General features: G+C 38.5%; 1 protein-coding gene and 1 long non-coding RNA gene across 11 annotated transcripts in view; one reads left to right on the top strand and one right to left on the bottom strand.

Annotated features, from left to right (window-relative positions):
- The window catches only part of LOC134792614 (disintegrin and metalloproteinase domain-containing protein 11), a 721,926-nt gene that overhangs the window by 147,004 nt on the left and 559,570 nt on the right, over nucleotides 1–15,352 (top strand). The gene's annotated exons all lie outside the window — the stretch shown is intronic.
- On the bottom strand, nucleotides 3,347–4,750 carry LOC134793189 (uncharacterized). The gene is made up of 3 exons (XR_010144502.1): nucleotides 4,633–4,750; nucleotides 4,367–4,482; nucleotides 3,347–3,763 (listed from the first exon to the last, which is right to left on the bottom strand). It is a non-coding gene; the product is annotated as an uncharacterized LOC134793189 (long non-coding RNA).

Genomic DNA, 15,352 nt, shown 5'->3' with positions numbered 1-15,352 from the left:
TCGGCGGTAAATGCGCTTCATAAAGTTTATGTCACAGCACGGCTCGTGTTGATAATATTGTCGTGACTCGTGACATTAACCATTTTATGAAATCATACAAACGATTAAAATTGTCTCATAATCTAAGACAAGGATAATTAAAGAATATTTACCGTAAAAACACCCAACTTTGTTTGTGGTCTAAGAGCATATAAAATATTGACGTTTCTACTGTGTGTGTAAACAGAGAACGAGTTGATATTTTAAATATTACAGAACTTTTCCATAAACTATTTTAAAACACGATTAAATATTGTTTCGCAACCATGAAACCGTTTCTAAATATGCTAAAACAGAAGGACATCTGATAAACAAAACAACAGGGATGAAAACTAACTTTTATAGCAATGTAACTTTCACCATAATGCAAACCTTTGCAACAGAGGTGAGTTTGCTCTGGCCGGCGGATAGTGTATTTGAATATTGTTAATTTCTTTTTAATTACTTTGGAACTACGTGCACTAAGTTACGCTTTGGAAATGAGCTTTTACAGTGAACGTATTGTACAGTCAGCGTCAACAGTAGCGTTATTTAAGAGCTTTTTATAAAATACATAATTAATAGTACCGTAATGTACAAAAAAAGGCTACATTTTTTTTATGGCTTAAAGTTCATTTAGACTGTGCAAAGACTTATACTTGCCGACATAAATTGTTTCAAATTCAATCGATCGATCAAATGCCGAAATGTAACTAAATTCGCATGCGAGTTCTTGAACCGTCTTTAAGATAAATAACTAGAATAAAGAAGAAGACTTGACTTGATAAAGAAGTACTTATAAACAGGCATTTTAAACAAACAACCAGAAAATATTAGCCTCTTTCCTCACTAAGTTGGGTAAAATAGTAGATCGTGTCACAAGGGCGCAAAATGTCATATTTACGGAGTGGGCGTAAATTCTAAAATAGAGGAAATTATTATGTTAAAAATATTATTTAAGCTAAAAAATAGTATGCAATAATAACAATAATAGTGTCCTAGAAAAGAAGTGTTATTTTGATCCCTCCTAGCAGGGAAGAAAAAGCCCTATTCCAAATAGGTGATGTGAAAATAAACATACTGTAAATTTTGGAGCCGATTGCGCTGTGTATGTTCGGTAGGTATTAGTTTTGCAGTTCAATCCAGTCTCAGTGACAGGCTCACTGATTGGACAATAGTGCACGGAGCGTTCGATTGATTCGTGTACAGTGACTCATAAAGTCCAGACTGGTCGTCGATCTAAATTACATTACTGTTATGTTTGAAATATTATTTCTGTATATCAAGTGCTTGGAAAAAAGCCGTATCAGACTTAGGTTACAAAATACCGAAACCGGACAAGTGCGAGTCGGACTCGCTCACCGAGGGTTCCGTACTTTTTAGTATTTGTTGTTATAGCGGCAACAGAAATCGTTATCTGTGTAAATTTCAATTTTTATGTTTTACACACTTACTAATATTGTTACAAGTTATAGTAAACAATGATAAGTTTTTAAATTTGAGTCCGTGCACTATCTTGTTATGATGAAAGTATCTACTTATGTAGATAGGTATTCACAAATTTATTTTACAGTAGATATGGTCCTATTTTCCCGCACTAGTGCGTTAAATAGCACTTTTCGTGCGTATGTCAAAAGTTTAAAGGGCCATATGTACTGTAAAACGTTGTACGATACACGTGCGAATAGGTAATTGGCAACTCGTGTCGATTTATCGCCACTCGTTTCGAATTTCCTCTTTTCCGCACTTGTATCGTAAATAACTATTTCTCAAACATACAATGAAATATTGATGTTATGTTCCTTATAATAGGCTGCGAAGTATGACGTTTCAGGTGCGGCTAGGACAAAAGGTCGTTAATGGAATTTCATACACATCTTGCAGGCTGTAGCATTACCTTCCTTCCTTTTTCTGCGTACTATATTCCAATTCCAGCAATTAGCTTTCCACGTCCGATCATTCTGACTTGCTTATTATGTCTGCGATCACATTACGATACTTCGTGAATTATATCTGAAATTTACAGACGTTAATAAGACTCTCGAAGTCCTTATCAACCCTCGGGATACATGGGAAGACTGGGACTTCTGCCTGGCTTACTTTGAGCTATTATTTCTATGACTTTCAATATGCAATGCGGCCCTAAGCCACCTCAATACATACCTTTAGGTTTTTCCAATTATTTTATGTAATCTTAGGGAAATTTCATTATTTTTAATGGTGAAAATTCCGGGATTCTTTCATTGTTTACATTTTGCAAGATGATTGACGTAACCCGTCAATCACTCTTCAACTGTTCGGATTTCACCATTAAAAAGGCTAGTCTGTATATTTTTGGCAAAGGTTATTCTAAATTTCGTTACAATTAATAACTGGTACTCAACTAATTTTAAATTTCAAATTATGTAATTCTAGTTCTTAAGTTCACCTATAAAAGCGGTACAACCGACATTCTGACAGAGTTTGTCGCCAGCTCTCTTCTGAGTAGATTCTAAATTAAGGGTCCATGCGGGGCCAAGTGAGGCCCCGCACCTTCAAGAAACCCTCCTCTTCCTGGCGTAACTTCTTAACATAAATACCACAACTATAAAATACGAACAACGTGCGCCACCTCGAAGTCGTTAAGCCTCCCAGATTTGGTGGCCCTCGCCGCGTTCCTGTGCGCGCCCTCCTTGACGCCGCGTGCCTGTGCGCGCCCTCCTTGACGCCGCGTGCCTGTGCGCGCCCTCCTTGACGCCGCGTGCCTGTGCGCACCCTCCTTGACGCCGCGCGCCTGTGCGCGCCCTCCTTGACGCCGCGTGCCTCTGCGCGCCCTCCTTGACGCCGCGTGCCTGTGCGCGCCCTCTTTGACGCCGCGCGCCTGTGCGCGCCCTGCTTGACGCCGCGCGCCTGTGCGCGCCCTGCTTGACGCCGCGCGCCTGTGCGCGCCCTCCTTGACGCCGCGCGCCTGTACGCGCCCTGCTTGACGCCTCGCGCCTGTGCGCGCCCTTCTAGTTACCACGCGCCTAAACGCGTGAACGCGTTTCTCCAGGCGCCGCATCCCGGAGCATCGGTCTACCTACTACGCTACCACCGCTACCCTGTGTTACTGGACGATCCTAAATCTCAGAAGTGCCATATTTGACCCACCCATACAAACCTGGAAAATAAACGTTACCTACCCCTGAGTCCTTACTTTTATCACTTCTCACCTTCTCCAACCTTCAACCTCCCAGCTGCTCAGTTGCGTGCTCTACCAACTCATTGGCAGAGCACGTAACGCGACAGTTTTGGCGCCCAACGGTAAATATCTTCCAGGTCTTGAGCTTTCACAAAATTCTAAATTAAAGACACCATCCGCGTCTATAAATTTTTAATCTTTCGGCATAATTTTCTTAATCTAAATTTTTCCTACTCTCTTTTACTCTATTAGTCAATATGGCACTTAGCATCTAAAAACTAAATAACTTAGGCGAGACTCTCTTTTTATCACTTTTATTTATTTATAACTTGTATTTTTTATAGTTCTTTAACTTTGTTACTAATCATATTTTTCTTTCTTCAGCCTTCTACTCGGCTCCTTCTTCTCCCCTTCCCCTTCCTCAAGCTCGCCCATCCTTCATCAATCCTCATTCTCCACGTCTTCATTTTCATCAAGTGTATGTGTGTATTCATCTTGTAAATAGTTCTCCATATTTTTGGGTGGCTTATCAGCCAGGTGCCCCTTTTCTTTTTTTTTCTCTTCATCCAGAGCGGTAGGCCAACTCTGTCAAAAAATAAGCCTCATGGTCATTTTTTTACTCTACTGTGGTAGGTCTACCCCTACCACAAACTTAAGTAGGCTCTAAACCTACTCTTTACTCGGCTCTAAACCGACTAGGGTATTTCTTGTATATATGTGAGCGGTTGACTACTCGTTAAATAAGCCATAGGTCATCTTCATCTTATCATCTTTTCCAGTGGAGCGGCTGACTACTCCCTTCTATAAAAAAGCCTAGGTCATAGCGAGGACTTCTTAGGAGTGTGCGTCATTGAATGTGAACCACATCCCCTTCCTTTGAAAGAGACTTACGAATGTGTGATTATGACAGGTGATGTATGAGTGCAGGGAAGTTCCTCGATCTTTTCATCTTCTTCTCCCATTACATCACTCATTCTCTCATCTCATTTCTTATACTCACTACGAGCTTGCTTTTCCTTTCCCTCTCGACCCTCTTCTCTGACTAACCTACTTACTTGACTTACGTACCCTTCCTACTTTCCCCCAACCTCTCTAATTTACTCTCTAAACAAAAAAAAAAAACTTTGCCTTTAATAAGACTACGTCAAAGTTTTTTTTTCCGAGGTTTTTGGGGTAATGTAGCATTACCTTCCTTCCTTTTTCTGCGTACTATATTCCAATTCCAGCAATTAGCTTTCCACGTCCGATCATTCTGACTTGCTTATTATGTCTGCGATCACATTACGATACTTCGTGAATTATATCTGAAATTTACAGACGTTAATAAGACTCTCGAAGTCCTTATCAACCCTCGGGATACATGGGAAGACTGGGACTTCTGCCTGGCTTACTTTGGGCTATTATTTCTATGACTTTCAATATGCAATGCGGCCCTAAGCCACCTCAATACATACCTTTAGGTTTTTCCAATTATTTTATGTAATCTTAGGGAAATTTCATTATTTTTAATGGTGAAAATTCCGGGATTCTTTCATTGTTTACATTTTGCAAGATGATTGACGTAACCCGTCAATCACTCTTCAACTGTTCGGATTTCACCATTAAAAAGGCTAGTCTGTATATTTTTGGCAAAGGTTATTCTAAATTTCGTTACAATTAATAACTGGTACTCAACTAATTTTAAATTTCAAATTATGTAATTCTAGTTCTTAAGTTCACCTATAAAAGCGGTACAACCGACATTCTGACAGAGTTTGTCGCCAGCTCTCTTCTGAGTAGATTCTAAATTAAGGGTCCGTGCGGGGCCAAGTGAGGCCCCGCACCTTCAAGAAACCCTCCTCTTCCTGGCGTTACTTCTTAACATAAATACCACAACTATAAAATACGAACAACGTGCGCCACCTCGAAGTCGTTAAGCCTCCCAGATTTGGTGGCCCTCGCCGCGTTCCTGTGCGCGCCCTCCTTGACGCCGCGTGCCTGTGCGCGCCCTCCTTGACGCCGCGTGCCTGTGCGCGCCCTCCTTGACGCCGCGTGCCTGTGCGCACCCTCCTTGACGCCGCGCGCCTGTGCGCGCCCTCCTTGACGCCGCGTGCCTCTGCGCGCCCTCCTTGACGCCGCGTGCCTGTGCGCGCCCTCTTTGACGCCGCGCGCCTGTGCGCGCCCTGCTTGACGCCGCGCGCCTGTGCGCGCCCTGCTTGACGCCGCGCGCCTGTGCGCGCCCTCCTTGACGCCGCGCGCCTGTACGCGCCCTGCTTGACGCCGCGCGCCTGTGCGCGCCCTGCTTGACGCCGTGCGCCTGTGTGCGCGCGCCCTCCTAGACGCCGCGCGCCTGTGCGCGCCCTTCTAGTTACCACGCGCCTAAACGCGTGAACGCGTTTCTCCAGGCGCCGCATCCCGGAGCATCGGTCTACCTACTACGCTACCACCGCTACCCTGTGTTACTGGACGATCCTAAATCTCAGAAGTGCCATATTTGACCCACCCATACAAACCTGGAAAATAAACGTTACCTACCCCTGAGTCCTTACTTTTATCACTTCTCACCTTCTCCAACCTTCAACCTCCCAGCTGCTCAGTTGCGTGCTCTACCAACTCATTGGCAGAGCACGTAACGCGACAAGGCCTAGGCCGGCAAAGTCCTCTTTTTTAATTTTCATTTCACGGATATTTGTGACACAGCATCGTGGCATTCATCCATAAAAAAAAAACTAGAGGCAGTATTTGCTTTATGGTTCGTATTGACACTCTGCCACTACGCCTATAAAAAAAAAACAAAAAAACAATGTTTGCTATAATTTGCAGTTTTATTTGTATAAAATCAACATGAACTTAATAAATAATACATTCTATAATTTTATAATTTTAAATTATAAATTTAACTACACAAATAAAAACATTTAAAATATTTCATCTAAACGTTAGCGGTAAAAAGGTCTACTCAAACACGCGTAGTTATATTTTTAACCGACTTCAATTTCATAGAAGGAGGAGGTTCTGTATTCGGTTGTGGCTATTTTTTTTTTTTCTATGTACGTTCACCGATTACTCCGACATCCGTAGTCTGATTTGAGTAATTCTTTTTTTATTTGAAAGGAGCTACACCCGAGTTGGTCCCATTTTAATTTGGTTCTGTTCTGATGATGGGATCCATGAGGAATTGAGGGAACTCCTCAATTTTTAAAGGCACATGCATGGTGTTTTGGGCGTTTTCTTAAGCAACTCGAGCATTTTCTCCCGAAAACCACCAATTTGATGAAGTAGACCTGATGATGATGATTATTTAGATGATAATGATGATGATTTCTTTAAATGTAAGTATGTTCAGCGATTACTCCGGCACCTGTGATCCGATTTGAGTAATTCTTTTTTTGTTTGGAAGAAGTTACCTCCAAGGTGTTTCCGTATTATTTTTGGTTCTGGTCTGATGATGGAATCCATGAGGAATTGAGGGAACTCCTCAATTTTTAAAGGCACGTGTTATGTGATTTTGGGGTTTTCTAAGGTAACTCGAGCATTTGCTTCCGAATACCACCAATTTGATGTACTGCAACTGTAGCCTTACCACGAGTTTGACATTGACATATTCGCTAACGTCTTATGCATCTTTTTTCTAATCGCTCCCCCATTGCTGAGGATCGTGACTCCACTTGCGCTTTATAAATTGCCTCCAACTGTTTCGGTCTGTGGCTTGATGGAGGGCGATGGTAACAGTTAGCTCCAGCTGTTCGGTCTCGCTCACACTAAGGTTAGTACGAGCGAGATGCATAGGAAGTAAGTTACACACATGCTAGCGAATATATCAATGTCAAACTCGTGGTAAGCTGGTAAGGCTACTGATCGGGGGTTAGGGTTAGGAGTTAAGGGGTCAGGGATTAAGGGGTCGGGGAATGGCGGTTGAAGGGTTGCTGGTTCAGGATCGAGGGGTTCCTGGATCAGGGGTTGATGTGCTGTGAGGTTGAGTGATCGGGGGGCTGAGGGATTGGGTCAGTGGCGGTGCGGGCGGATGGATTTCGTTGACAGGAATTATAATTTCCCAGACGGACTCGAGAAAATTCCTGATTACATATTTACTAAAGTAATAGGTACACAAATTTAGTGTTAAACATGATTTTGTTTTTTATTCATGCGTCGCGCTCTTAACAATGCGTTAAAACTAAAAATGGTAAAATAAAAACTTTTTACAAAAAAAAATAAAGCGACTTCAAAAAGGATGAAATAAAATATTATCCTTTTTGATGTCTATGCGTTACCAACTGATATGTTTGAAGTCGGTGCCAAGCCAAGTAGTAACAATACCAGTCAAAAATAATCAGCTTTATGGCTATAAATCCTATTAGAACTGTACTAACAACTATTATAAATGTGTAATGAATTCTGTCTGCCTCTTTGTCGCCTTTTCATGGCTAAACAACTGAACCGCTTTAGGTGAAATTTGTCAAGAAGGTAAATTCCTTGAATTGTTTTATATTTTGAAATGTAGTCCTCTGGATAAGGGAAATAACTCAGTCCCAATCCCACACTTGCGTGATATAGACTGCTCGAGCATTAGTAAGAAATGCTCTTTAAAAAATACGACGGCAAAAAAATGCATTTATATTTACACTAATGTGCCGACAAACATGGTACGGACTGCGCCAAAAAGGTTTGATCGTGTTCTGAGGTGTGTTCTTAGGTCCAGTCGACGTCAATGATATGTTTACACTTTTGCACCTTACTCCTTTGTAATAAGGCGAAAAGTGTAAACGTATTTTTAACGTCGACTGTACCTACAGAAAGTACGTTCATCGTTCGTCGTGTAAGGCAATCCAACGTAGGTAAATCCTTATCGAATCGCACCAAAGTCATGGTATGCTTCAAAATTTGGCTTGGCACCGACTTCAAACATATCAGTTGGTAACGCATAGACATCAAAAAGGATAATATTTTATTTCATCCTTTTTGAAGTCGGTTTATTTTTTTTTGTAAAAAGTTTTTATTTTAATTGTTATGGAGGTAAAGTTGAAAAATATTCATTCTGTTTTATTGGATTTATGGTGCGTTGTTAATTTTTTGACTTTAATATGAGTTCCGACGAAATAATGAAATTAATATTAATTGTAATCGTAGGCGTTGGAATTGGCAGCGTAAGCAGAATTGATTTTAATAACTTGCTGCCTCTGCCGCCAAGTCAAAGACGAAGTATGTATATGGTTGCTTATGGCAAGTTTTTATTTGAGAAACTAAGCAAAATGGCTTACAGTTTATTAGAAACAGTTTTGTGGCATATTTTAAATGAATGTAACTACAAATTCGTCAACACTGTGGAAATTATACTTATTTACTCCGTGCATAAAGCAACGATGTATGTGAAACATGATATCAACATGAAAGGCTATGTAAACTTATGTGACGAAAACGACAGTCAGACGGATACAAGGCGAAAACATCAAAGATACATGAAAATATACGGGTAGTAAAAATACACGACTCGTGTAAAACATACGCGTGATAATGATATAGGTACGTGTTGGTTATATTTTGGGTGTAGGTACTTTACTTTTAGTTTTTTCTATAAATAAAACTTGGGTTTCGTGGATTTTTTATTTTATCGGCGGGAAATGGGGTTGCCCGCGCTCAGACCTATCCGCCGGCCGGCCGAAGACATGTCTATATGTCTTCGGCCGGCAACCCCTTTCGTCCCGGCCTCTGTAGTAATGTACTATTATAGCATTAAATAAAGTACTTAGTATTAGAAAAAAAACCTTATATTTAAGTATTAACTAGACTGCGCAGTATAAGATAAAACACATAAAAACCTTCGTTCGTTTTCATGATAAAATCTACCAAATAATTAATTTACCAACAACGTAATCGTTAAAAGTGAAATAAAGAACTTAAGACGAGTAGGTAAAATAAAATCCCCGAAATTTGGAAATATCAAAAAAAAAAAACAAAAATTATTTATTTGTCCAACATAGGTTATAGGGTGTTACAGTTCAGTCAGTTTCACTATGTGGCGCCTTACGGCATACAAATGTTGAGAGCATGCATGTCAAAATATAATAGGTAAATACAAGTCCTTATCATCTAAAAAATCTTATATTGAGTAGTAACTCTTTCGAATCAGTAACAGTTTCAAGGCTTTTTTAAACTGGTTGAGCTCTAGCAATTGAATGTCTTGTGGTATTTTATTAAATATTCTTGGGGCCATTCCGACCACATTTTTTTGGAATAGCATCGTTTTGGGTATGACAGAATGTAATATTTTACCCCGTAATCGTGAGCTTCTAAAGTTTAAGAATAGATGGGAGTTACATTTTACAAAAACACACATTTCAAATATATATAGGCTAGGAAGAGTTAGAATCTTGAGATTTTGAAAATAAGGCTTACAGGATTCTTCAAAGCTAATACCGCACAAGGATCTTACCCACTTTTTCTGAGCTAGAAATGCCATTTCTCGGTCTGTAGAGTTGTCCCAAAAAATTATGCCGTATCTTAGAGTGGATGTTACAAAGGCATGGTAAGCGGTAAGCACTGCAGATGGGTTCACCCTTTTTCTTAAATTATACAATGCATATGACTGTTGGTTTAGTTTCTTACATATAGAGTCAATTTGATATTTCCACGTCAGCTTATCGTCTACATTCAATCCTAGAAATTTGGTCATGTCAGTCTCATGAATTCTTTGTCCCTTATAAGCTACATTTAAATTAGGTGTATAATTAGTCCGTTGTTTAAATGTCATAAGTTTTGTTTTGTCCAAATTAATTTTCAAGTTATTATTCGTCAGCCAATCTATAATTTTACTTAATGTTTTGTTTATGTCAGCCTCATAAGCATTCAAAATGTTCCCAGAGAATATAATTCATAATTCATAATTCATAATTCATAATTCGTTTATTGTCTGTAGAACATGGGTATATACAATGATGGAACATGATTTAATATGGAATCACCATGGTCTTGCCAAAAGGCGTACAAACAGTCACACTTATAACTACTTACTACTACTTAAAACATAAGTCATGCAAATGCAAATTACAATATTATTTACAAATTTATGATTTAACAGAAGCGGTCTCATATCTAATATTAATTACGGCGATAACGTTAATATTTGTCACAGAGGTACTCTTGAATGGAGTAGTAGGCTTTTTTTGATAAAAAGTCATGCAAAATTTTCTTAAAATGTTGTAGATTATTACAGTTTAAGATGGGTTTTGGGAGGTTATTATATAATTTAGGTGCCATTCCGAATACACTTTTGGAAAGTAAGGCCGTTTTGAATGGTTTTGCGTATATTTCTCCTTGATGTCTAATGCTATTAAGTTTTGTAAATTGACCTATGTTTAGTTTCACGTGTATAGCTACTTCATAGATGAAAAGGCAAGGCAAAGTTAGTATTTGATGTTTTGTGTACAGGGGTTTACAAGACTCTAAAGATTTTTCATAACATGCTGCTCTAAGACATTTCTTTTGTGATCTGAATGCTCTTTCTCTATCTGTGGAGTTTCCCCAGAATATAACTCCATACCGTAAAGTTGACGTTACATATGCGTGATACGCTGTAAGCACAGTTGCCTGATTAGCTACTTTCCTTAAGTTATATAAAGCGTAGGAGTATTGGTCTAGTTTACTACATACTATATCGATTTGATTTTTCCATGTCAATTTACTGTCTAAATGTAATCCTAAGAAGCGCGTCATTTCAGTTTCGTCAATCTGTGTATTGTGGTGCTGTCGTCAGCAAAAAGAACCATTGGATGATCAATAGCATTTGGCATATCATTGATGTAAATGAGAAACAACAGGGGACCTAGAACGCTCCCCTGTGGCACACCATAAGAAACTTCCTTTACATCTGATGAGTATGTTAGTTCCATTTTCGACGTAGGATACAGTTTATTAATTTGAGTGATTTGTTTCCTACCGCTTAAATTAGATTTTATTAAAGTTCGTTCGTATATCGTTTTTCATTTTACAAAGAAAGTCCCCTAATGTAAGGATTCGAGTCCCGCAGCTATGGAAAATCCCTACCCTTCGGACGTTGACCGAGCTCACAAGCCAATTCGAACGTCTGACATCAGAATGATATTTGAATCACGTTATTTAGCTGTCGTGCGTCTCGCCCACGCCAATACATATAACGATAGGTACGAGCGATATGCACGATAACTGAATGACATCAGTCAGACGTCATTCTGATATCAGTGTACGTTCGAATTGGCCTGTAAATAAAAAGCAAATTAGCGCAAACGAGGTATTGGCGTGACCCTGGCTATGCACAGATAGAGTTTTTGCAGTCTAGTCTAGGTTTTGTTGCGCGTGAAAATTGCTATCGTTTGAGTTGTTGTAATGTCATTGCGGTTTTGTTTGTGATGATGGATGCTTGTGCAATGCAGATGGTTTGGACAATGTGGTGGTTAAGGTGGTTCGCTTTCTATACAAAAAACAAATGCGTTATATTAAGTAATTACACACTATTACTACATAAATATGTGCGCATCTATCTACTTTCGAATGTTTATTTGCGCTAAATTGATAGTAAAACTTTGTTTTATACAGAAATCACGCAAAAAAACGTTTTATTTTTTATCAATGCAATACCAAAATAACATTTTTTGCGTGTATTTCTGTATAAAACAAAGTTTTACTATCAATTTAGCGCAAATAAACATTTGAAAGTAGATAGATGCGCACATATTTATGTAGGTAGTAATAATAGCGTGTAATTACTTAATATAACGCAATTGTTTTTTGTATGGAAAGCGAACCACCTTAAGAATATAAAATAATACTGGTACAGTCATCATCAGATCAGATATCGAAATGCGACTCTATATATCAATGCGTTAGGGTACATGTTTAGATATTTTACCTGTATATGTAGTGATTGTGACTGGACTCGGCTGGAAAGAGCCAGTGGAAGTAGCCGCTCAAGATCGTGACAAATGGAGGATTCTTCTGCGAGCCCTATGTCCCTAATGAGGGATAACAGGAATGCATCATCATCATCATGTAGTGATTGTAACGGACAGAAGAAAAATAAAACTACGGCAGTTTGAAAAACCATAGTTATGTGGTTTTAAGGTCAAGATAATGCTGAATATTTATATGACCATACAACACTCAAAATTCAAATAAATTAAGGTTGCATTTCTGGCCCACCTGTAATTTATATCAAGGATAAAAATGTCTGAAAAAATTGTCATTAGAATCACATGATCGGATATTCGCGGCATGGGCCCGGGTCACGTCACGGGCACGGCCGGAAGCAATCGCGATGCGTCGTACGCAACTTCCGTTGCGAGAGTTGCTCGGTGCCCTACCCGGTTCGAAATGTATTTCGGGAAATGGACACATAAAATACTTGATGAAATTTGCAATAAAACAGGTATTCTATGTGTGCAGTTGAATTATATTCTACTAAATTTAAAAAAAGTTTATTTTTCACGGGGTCCCTTTGTTTCCCATAAAGTTATAAGTTAAACGGCGCGATTCGGGAAATTAATTAGAGATTAACTAGATACGATATAGTAAAGATATGTGACGTTCCACGGTAAAAGGTACCTTATGGCGGCTGGCGCTTACGTCCCATAGCGCCGCAATAATATTGGAGTGGCGTTAATAATAGCGTAAGCGCCAACCGCCATAACGTACCTTTTGCTGTGGAACGTCACATATCTTTTATATTTCATATCTAGTGAATCTCTAATTCATTTCCCGAATCCCGGCACCAGCCGCCATAAGGTACCTTTTGCCGTGGAACGTCACATATCATTACTATTTCATATCTAGTGAATCTCTAATTCATTTCCCGAATCGAGCCGAGAATGTATTGTTTGCCCGCATTTTCGTCACTTTAACCTAAATATCTATATGATAACCGAAAATCGACGACGAAAATCCTGAAAAGTTTACGGTTTCAGTTTTATGACTAATGATAATCTGACAAACAATACATTATGACTTAAAACTTTATGGGAAACGAAGGGGCCCTATGAAAAACAGACTTTGTTCTTGATGCTACGTTGCATTGTTCAGGTACTGCATTGCTGCCGCAAATGTAAAAAATCCAGACAGCAACTTCAATTTTGACATTTGCGACAATCCTTTTTGTCATTTATTTATTTCACCCGATATTATGAGCGTAAGTGTGCATTCTTAAATCGACTTTCGAACAACTTTATGCTTTGTTACTGATTTCATAAACTAGACGTCATTAATTCTTGCTAATGACAACCTTTGCTAGATATTGCTAAATGTGTACAATGCCGCGACACAACTGGGTCGAGTGGCGTCGGGTATTGCGGGCCACGTGTCGCGAAATATCACGACATGACATTCAACTAGCGTACCGCGTTATACTTGTAGGAGTTGTTGTAGGTGATACGATAATTCTAGAATTCATTTGATATTAAACCTGTGTTTTAATATTCCATTTACTAAAACTATAGTTGCATTGTCCTAGTGCCTGATTCTCGAACTCAATTTCGACCAAAGTGTCACTTAAACGCCTTTCCAGTCATTGATTTCAATTAATAATTTTCATTTTAACCCATTTCAGGTCTTCAGAACGTACATTTTCTTCTGAGGTTATATTAAGTCACACAAAGTGCCTCTTGACATTCCCCTTTGTAGATTTTAGGTTTATTTATTGTTTAGTTTTTACCTAGTTATTAGACTTATTAGGCATCATGGTAATTCTTCTTATCTTATTAAAATATTTAGAGTAATATGCATGCTGTGTTCGCCTGTAATTGGTGGCGCAATCATAATTGAATAGTGTGTGTTAGTGCATATGTTGTTGTTGCCACTGTTGGTGAACCTTAAGAAAATAAAAAAAGCGTAATAAAAAAAATACTTTTTCATATAAACATGACGCCGTTTGGCATCACTAACGTATGGGGTAATTTCACTCTATCTGCTCCCACTAAGCCTGTCTATGTGTCTCTCTACCTGTCATGTGTATGTATTATGCTGCTTTTGATTCAGTCCAAAACACGAAAATAAATAACAGTCATAATTAAGTACCGTTATCATTTCGTCAATTTTCCCTAGCATTTGAAATGACCGCACTAGACCTGACCGTGGCACGTTTTCCAATCCCTCGGCTCGGGACGGGTGCTCGATTCGATTTCCGCCGCCGTGCCCCTGCTCTATCGATTGTGCAGTAAGTAATTATTGAGCGGGGAGGTATTCATATACGGTACAATTTGATCATGAGGTGGGTTGGTTGTTCAACGGACTGCTGGCTTAGATGGTAGTGACCATGAGGCTTTTTTAAAACTTACATTTTGATACCAAAAAGAATTCATTATGTTCTCATTCGCCATTATGTTATCATTTAGGTATTAAAGTGTACATCGGCATATAAAAATATATATAAATTAAATTAATCCAGCAGTTAGAGTATCAGCTCTTTTCCAAAATGGTGTAAGGCATTTTTGTCAAAAAATGGTTTACAATAATGATTAGCGTATGGGGTGTTTTTCATATTAAATTTATTAATTATTATTTATGTCGTCCTGGTACGTTTTAGAATTCCGGATAACCCAAAATATATTTTTCTCAAACATGCAATGAAATATTGATGTTATGTTCCTTATAATAGGCTGCGAAGTATGACATTTCAGGTGCGGCTAGGACAAAAGGTCGTTAATGGAATTTCATACACATCTTGCAGGCCGCAAAGTCCTCTTTTTTAATTTTCATTTCACAGATATTTGTGACACAGCATCGTGGCATTCATCCATTAAAAAAAACTAGAGGCAGTATTTGCTTTATGGTTCGTAATGACACTCTGCCACTACGCCTATAAAAAAAAAAAACAAAAAACAATGCTTGCTATAATTTGCAGTTTTATTTGTATAAAATCAATATGAACTTAATAAATAATACATTCAATAATTTTATAATTCTAAATTATAAATTTAACTATACAAATAAAAACATTTAAAATATTTCATCTAAACGTTAGCGGTAAAAAGGTCTACTCAAACACGCGTAGTTATATTTTTTAAATTGTTATGGAGGTAAAGTTGAAAAATATTCATTCTGTTTTATTGGATTTATGGTGCGTTGTTGATTTTTTGAATTTAATATGAGTTCCGACGAAATAATGAAATTAATATTAATTGTAATCGTAGGTGTTGAAATTGGCAGCGTAAGCAGAATTGATTTTAATAACTT

Source organism: Cydia splendana, chromosome 8 (assembly GCF_910591565.1).
Source record: "Cydia splendana chromosome 8, ilCydSple1.2, whole genome shotgun sequence".
NCBI classification, from domain to species: domain Eukaryota; kingdom Metazoa; phylum Arthropoda; class Insecta; order Lepidoptera; family Tortricidae; genus Cydia; species Cydia splendana.
This window is presented reverse-complemented; position numbering and strand designations above follow the sequence as displayed.